Raw genomic sequence first — 8228 nt, forward strand, 5'->3', positions numbered from 1 at the left:
CCATATTTGGAATGATACTTGATACTGCTGTCCGCTATACTTGCAGTTACAGATGGATACCCCACAGTGAAGAGAATGCTTTAAAGAGTGCAGTAAAGAGAGTCACTGAAGAAGAATGTGAACCGTTTTATAGCATGACTAAAAGACTCATAAGATTCACAAGATAAATACTCTATGTTGCTGAATATGTTTACTTTTACATTTCACGCTATCACTTTTGTTGAGGAAATGTTAAGATCCAACTCACTGCTTTTTGAAATTCAACAGCAATAAATTACATTACTTTCTGGCTAATGTTAACTTATCCCAACATAGTGATATTGACCCATTTTAGTTAATTGTTTTAATCTACTCTGCACCTCCACTTTAGATACTGTAGCACCTTAAATCTAGAGTTAAGTATAATACATTTCCTTGGATCAGTGAAGATATTTGCATATACAAGCTTGTAGATCTGCTATTTCTTTTAAATCATGACAATTTGTGCAAATCTTTGAATATATATATTTTTTAAAGTGAACATCTTTAACTCAAATCTTTGCTTCTGGTGGTCCCTGCCCTGGAACAAAATATTTTGAGATGGGGTTCCGTGGCCAAATACATATAATTTTGGGGGTCCGTCTTGACGTTTGAGAACCACCGATATAGCAACATACGTTTTTTAGAAAAAGGTTAGGATTTACTTTTATATTTATTAGTTTTTAGAATCGGCCTCGGGTCTTAATGGGTTAAAAGTGAATGTAAGAGGGTTGAACGTAGGTGGAGGAACACAAGGCTTCAGGTCCAATATCAACGGCAGAAGGTAGCCTATTAATGGCCTCTTCCAATAAGTTAGTTAAGCATTTGAGAGAGCGACAGTGGCTCAGGAGGTAGAGCGGCCGCTTGGGAGACCAATTGGTTCGATCCCGGGCTCCCCCTGAGTTAGTGTCGAAGTGTATGAACCCCTAATTGCTCCCAATGAGCAGGTTGGTTGGTCTTGCATGGTTTCCTCTGCCGTTGGTGTATGAATGTGTGTGTGTGAATGGCGCTATATAAATGCACCATTTACCATTTTAGCCAAGCACATTTCTGATGTAATTCCTGCCAATAAATACTGTATAGTCCAAAGGTTTTGGACAGTGTTTTTACCAAAACACTGTTGACCAGCTCTTAAACCTAGGTTTATTTTAATGTGTGTCCTCAGGAAGGAACCTGGTTGTTCCTGAGTGGAGGCTGAAGACAAAGGGTGACCATAGGGCCCCTTGACTCTGAAATGACCTGCCTGAGGAGCTCAGGCTGATCAATCGCTCTGAAAATCTGAAATGTAATTGTTTGTCCCTTAATGTTTTTATAACTCACTGCAATTTTTAAACGATATTGTGATTTAATTTTGGCGTTGATTTCATTCAAAGCTCATTGTAACTTTGGAGCAGCACGGACAACCTTCCTCAGATGACTCTGAGGAAGGTCGTAACAAATGAGACGTCAGTCACTTTTTGTACTTGCACCTAAATAATAAAAGGCTTAAATTGTCCGTGCTGCTCCAGTGTTGATCTCTTTTGCATCTGTTGTCCCTGCCCCTGTGATGAACCGGGCTGGCCGTTTTAGTGCTTTATGAATAAAGTGTATTATAATTACTACGACTATGACATTAAATAAAAAAACAGACATTTTGGCCGAAGGATGGTACTTAGAGGAAAGGCCATGGGGTCACCAAAATCAGTAGGGTTCATCTTCCAGGAAGCATGACGGCACACATCCGTTTTTCAGGGACCAAAGTGTTGGATGGACAGACCATCCAACATTCCTACCGACTGACAGTACTGTACCATCCTTAGAGCCCCGCTGCTAGCAGGCCTAAAGATGACATTTTTGTGATGCAATGGTGGAAATCTACGTGAGCTCCATGCTTGAGTCTTAATCTATTATTCATTAACCATGGCCCTGGGCGACAGCTAAATTAAGGCTGGAATAACCAGCCGCGATGCTGCCAGTCATAGCAATTTCCTATGCAAAGGTCATGAAATGTTAAAAGAAAAATGAATATGTTTGTAATGTGTTCCCTGGTGCTTTATGACAAAGGCCAAGAATGGGATTTTATAACTGTGTGGCGTAGTGCTTCACTTCCTGAAAGCCCAGAACAGTGATAAGCTGTCGCAGAGGAAATGACCTCTGTCATTTGTTGCTTGAGAGAGACTGCTAGATTCCCTTTGGTACAGTCATTCCTATGGCAGCAGGGCAATTCACTCAAAACCCATAAGGTTCTAGTGTTAGAAAATTAATGTTTCAATGTTGAATAAAAGCATTTTTTCGTAATATGACAGAGCTGAACATTTATATATATATACTTACATTTACTGTATAGCCTAGACACCAATAATATTATTTATATTTTCTTTTCACATCACGTTTATTTATTAGACAGAGGCAGTACGAAAGCTGAGAGACTGTAACTGTGTAAGACTGTGGAAAAAATTAACCCCGGCAGGTACACTGACTTGCAGCCAAAACCTCAATCACTTTTTTCACCTGCCAGCTGCCACAGGATGTACAACGTGCACATGCTCCACACAACGCCAGCACTATAGTAAGTAAAACACATTCACCTGCCTCATTAGGATTTACAGCACACATACACATAATTAACGGCAACAGTATATTAACATAAGATATACATTCCTCCATCTCAAGTGGATTTTTACAAAATACACTGCCCTGAACCACAAATATATAGCCTAAGAGATTAATTTAAGCCACCTACTGAATAATATCAACAAAAACAAAGTCTAAAACGTAATTGACAGCAAGCTATGGTGTCACATGCAGTATAGCAAACGTAAGTATATAGGTCTAAACTAATGATTACACAAACCTTACACAATGTATTTGGTCCTAGCTCTGCTTCATACAAAATCATCCACAATATCAACAAAGTTCAGCTCGCCCTGAACTGCCTCGAGGCGTTTTTGCATCAAATCATTTGTAATCCTGTCCAGCTTCTAATGCTGCGTGCACTTACTTTTTGAATTTCTCCTCACATACTGTAGTTTCAGGACTACTCCGTCACTTACTTCATTGTGCCTCTGGTTTGGATCTTGATGATGTCCCCGTCGTCCACTTCTCCAATTGGTGAAAAGGCAAGGAATGATAGTGACTGATCTCCATGGTAACGTGACATTTCTTCAATCAGGGCAGGCCAAATATTATCAGTGACCTGTGGTCATGCCTGCCAGGAATGATAAATACAATAAAATATTTAGCAACTATGGCAAAGGCCTTGGGTTTCTCACACACACACGCACAGCAATTTTCTGGCAACCACAATGACAGTGTTTATTTTCCCCCACAATTCCTTTCTGCTCCCTAATGGCACTGAGGGGAGAGGAGTATACCCCATAACACCAAACATCTTATTCTCTCACCTTTGACAGGGAATTTTCAACTCATTTCTGTGGGTAGTTCAGGGAAAGCTTCAACAGGTGCGTAAGTGTTCATTTGAGAGCTCACACATAGAGAAGTTGCTACTGTATGGGTCTAGGATGAGTGTCCCTCAAGCCATTATGGCAATGTGCTAAACTAACTCTAATGGAATTGTGGGTTTTAAGTGAAAGGCGGGGTGTGAAATAAATGGAGGGGCCTGGTGTTAGGGGTTGGAGATTGTGGTGCAGCTCTCACCGAACCAGTAGGATGTTATTTAAAACGAAGTGCTGCAATGACATTTATTCATTTTCATAAACTTATAATTTGTCCAATATACAGATACTATAAACGTTAATATGAAAAGGCCAAGATCAATCAAGCCGTCTACACACAATTTTATCTGATTGAACAGCAGCCCCCTGAAGATGCAATTAAACATTCTAGCGTAAATATCAGCCAGCATCTGATAAGAGGAGTGGCATTTGGATTCAAGCAAAACTTTATAATAATCAATTAGATACACATTAGACAGGCAGTAAAGACTAAATAAATAGGCTACATGCAGCACTTGTATTGAGACGGATTCAAAAGCAATACATCATGATTGTGGTTGAGCCATCAGGATGTCCACCAAATACTCTAACCAGCAGTTTATTTATTCACAGAGAGAGAGAGAGAGAGAGAGAGAGAAATACAGAGAGAGAGCGTGCCGATTGAGATGCACCAGTGGGAATTCACTCAGTGTAATTATGGTGATAACGTTGATTAGCAGACTCTGAATTCTTTTCCCACACATGAACAGCTGGTATTCGCATGGACACAAATCCCATTCCAACTGGACTCCCATCATAATTCTAATATCTCTAAAACTCTCATATGGTTGCCATCATATACGTACTATGTCTGTCTGTGCCACAGACTTACTCACGCACGCACGCACGCACGCACGCACGCAGACCAGGCCCCAAGGCCACTCCCACCCGGTGGTCCTTTGCACCCCTGCAAGCCGCAAGGGGGGCCTGGCCCCCAGTTTGGGAAACACTGAGCAATATCACATATTGTAGATACAAATTGAATAAAAATGTCTCACAGTAGCATGCACACACTTTGTCTTTCACAGATACACTGAGGGCTTCATTGTGCTGAGGTCATTTCCGAGAGGAAAAGAGGATTGGTTTTCTAATCTCAACCGCTAGTATGACGTACATCGTACATGTTGTTATGCCATCAGGGCTCTCCTTGTGTGGACCTGCAGTCATGCACGTGTGCAATTTAGCTAAATTGCACATGCCTCAGTGTGTGTGCCTCAGTGTGTGTGGTGGTCTTGTGCCTATTAGCGGCTCGTTTTTTGTTAGCTCATAGTGCTTAACAGATGATTGGGTCAGAAACTGATCGGTGCTCCTGCTGTTGCCGTGAGACATTTGAAAGACCTTTTACTGGCAGTGCTATTTTGGTAGAAGTTGTAATAATTAACTACTGCTGGTGTTCTGGACACACAAATTGTAGTTAGTTTTCTTTACATTTAGTGCAGTCAGGAGCACACAGTGGCATGGTCTTTTAATGTTAACGAGAAAGAAAGAAACAATGTGCGGTCAGGGATGGATTAAACACTCACAGGAGCCCCTGGGCCAATTACCTTTGAGGGCCCCCCCACACTAGAATGGGCAGTCATGTGGCCACACAAACACATTAGCCTACTCAGATTGTAAGGCATGTGTGGGTCAAGAAAGCACCTGTAGAGACCTGTTTACAGGATTTACAGTCTGGGCCCTAGAGAGCCAGGGGCCCTGTTGCAGCGGTAACCGCCTTCCATTCCGACATGTCACTACTCCGACTAGTGGCTTCCGCCGGAAAGGCAACATGTCGGAAAGGCGCCATGTAACCTGTTGCAGCCATATGAGGGGCCTTGTACTGTATCTAACTGAGGGGCCTTTGTATTTGAGCATTATTATTCAATTTAATAAATTGGTATTGAGCCTCATGGCCCAAGGGTGGTCAAGTGCCCCTGCCCCCTTTGGTCTGGTCTATAATCTGACCATGCATGCAGCAGTCAACTATTTGGGCCATGGAGCCGCCTACAGCAGCCCAAGTTATCACACATGGCATGGGTAGATCAAATATACTGTTTAGTCTACACTACAGTATAGGAGGCTATACATCAACAATTATGCCTACAAAGGCAGCTTTTATATGTGCTCACACAATACAATAATGAATGTGTGGAGGGGGGAGGGGGAGAGAGAGAGAGAGAGAGAGAGAGAGAGAGAGAGAGAGAGAGAGAGAGAGAGAGAGAGAGAGAGAGAGAGAGAGAGAGAGAGAGAGCACAATAGAGAAATAAATAAATAAAAACAAACAAACGTGTTGGCACAGCAGAAAAAGAAGAGAGAAATAACTGTGCCAGCCCACATAAAGCCATCCCATCAAACAACAATATACTATACTACACAAAGCAAAGAGTTTAAAATGCTAAAAATAAAATGATAATATTGGCACTTACTTTATAGACAAAGTCCATGCACCTATCCCTCTGGACAAAGATGTCAATAACTTTATTATAAAGTAAGTAAGTCAAATTCATAATAAGTCTCTCATTTTCAATGTAGCTTAAAAAAGAGCCCATGCAGGAGAAAAGCCTGTTCTGTTGCCTTCTGTTACAGCTGTAGGTCGTTGTGCTTAATTGTCAATTAACCACTTAAACCCCAGGATCCATTTTCTGAGGGAAAACTTTTGCAGAAAATAGCTGATCTACAAGCTTACAACGCGTTTCTGCGAAGATATTTAATGTGGAGCGAAAAGTGGGTGCCCACTGTTCCAGTTACCTGCTTCCTGCTGCAGGCTATTCAGGAACAGGAAACTGCATGGGAAAGGGGCATAATTATACTTTTAAAATAGCTGTTCTGGCTAGTTTTAATGAAGTAAGTATGTCATGTGTAACCCTGAGCCAATTAAGAATAAAAAAAATAAAAATAAATAAATAAATAAGAAATGCTCAGGTGAGGCACTGCCTCATCTGCCTCACCTTGCCACAAGCCAGAGTAGCACCATTAAGACAGGAACCCAAGCATTTCAAGGGCGTCAGGTTAAGGGCGCTTCCTGGGCGCTGTCCACCATTGTGTGTGGTCGGTGTGTTGACGGGAGGCATGCGTTAATCCGACAGACCTTTTCTCCGACTATGTGGCATCCGCGTGCGGTTAGGGTTAGGGTGCGTTGACACACATTAATCTAATCTCGCACATGGCTGATTTCATAAATCGTACACAACGCGTGAGTGTAGCCAGTGTCAAATCTAATCAAACACATGGCCTATGCATAATCATCTACCCACTCGTACATTATGTTGAGTCAGCTTTTCCCATGTTACAGGAAATCAAATCATTTTGTGTTACTGTATGTGTATATGAGAAATATTAACTCTCTCTCTCTCTCACACACACACACACACACACACACACACACACACACACACACACACACACACACACACACACACACACACACACACACACACACACACACACACACACACCAAAGATTTCAGTAGCCTACCTAATAAACCTGCATGCCACACAACAGCACAGTTCATAGAGAATCCGATATGTCATGGTTAAATCCCTTCCATACACTTATAACATATAAGACAGCTAATAGACGTGGTTGGTCTTTTAAGCCAACGAACGCTGCCATTTCAAACAAAACAATTGGCATTTAGAGATCATCTAACCACGCAAATACCAACCATGTCTTTGAAGTGTAGCCTTAGTTTGAATTAAAAAAAACACAATGCCTGGCTGAAACTAACAGGCTCATCTATCATAGTGCAATCTTTTAATAATGATGAGCTCCTGTGGAAAAATTGGTCCTATAAATCCAAACACAGACTGTGTGGAGTCTGTTCCAACTGTCATGGTTCATTCCAAGCCAATTAGCTTGGCCTGGCCTTTAATCAAATGTTTTGAGCCCTGTCACTTCCAATTTGATACAGAATTCATTCAAACAATACATAATCAGCCAATCCAGATGTTTTGAAAGGGCAATGGAACCAAAAAGTCTTGTACAGTATGTGAGGACCACTTTGTAACCAATTGAACCCCAGCATCCATATTCTGGGGTGAACATTAGCCAAAAGCTAATAGCAGATCTACAAGCTCACAATATGTCACAACACAGATTGCTTGTAGATCGGCTATTTTGGCCAAAGAGATTTGGTGTTGATGGAAAAAAAGGTACAGAGCCAACTGTAAAAAGTGAAAGCTATCAGAAATCTAGCTAGAACTCATTGCTATCTAGAGTGTTCAATAACAGGTCTCTCCAGCGCTTTACATAGAAAATAGATTTTCAGGTGGGTCACCAATTTCAGCTAGGAGAGAGAACCATTTATCAGCTTAAATTTTTGTTCCAGTTCCAATTTTGCATGCTCATTTGTTTTTTGTTTTCATCACTTTCAATTTTACTTGTTTATCCTACCCTGTATGAGTTCTCTATCCTGATTGATTGGATGACATTGGTATCCTGCCCTGAAAATGTAATTTCTGTTTACTGAAGAGCCACCCGAAGAGACATCCATTAAAACAAACACTCTATACCTAATACTCAATACTTTTTGTTTTACACTCTAAAGAGTTAAATTAACACTCTAGATGTTCTGTTCTGTTTTGTTATATATCTGCAACTATCTGCAAAATATAATAAGAAAAATCATCGATCATGCCGTTTGACAGTTTGGATTTTCCCCTATCGACTTTAACACTAGTGAAACACCTTGAATCAATATTTTGGGCATGTCATTATAGGCATTTTAAATAAATACATATAAATAGCAGATCTACAAG

This window comes from Gymnoscopelus microlampas (assembly GCF_963454915.1).
Source record: "Gymnoscopelus microlampas genome assembly, chromosome: 24".
In the NCBI taxonomy this organism is placed as follows: Eukaryota; Metazoa; Chordata; class Actinopteri; order Myctophiformes; family Myctophidae; genus Gymnoscopelus; species Gymnoscopelus microlampas.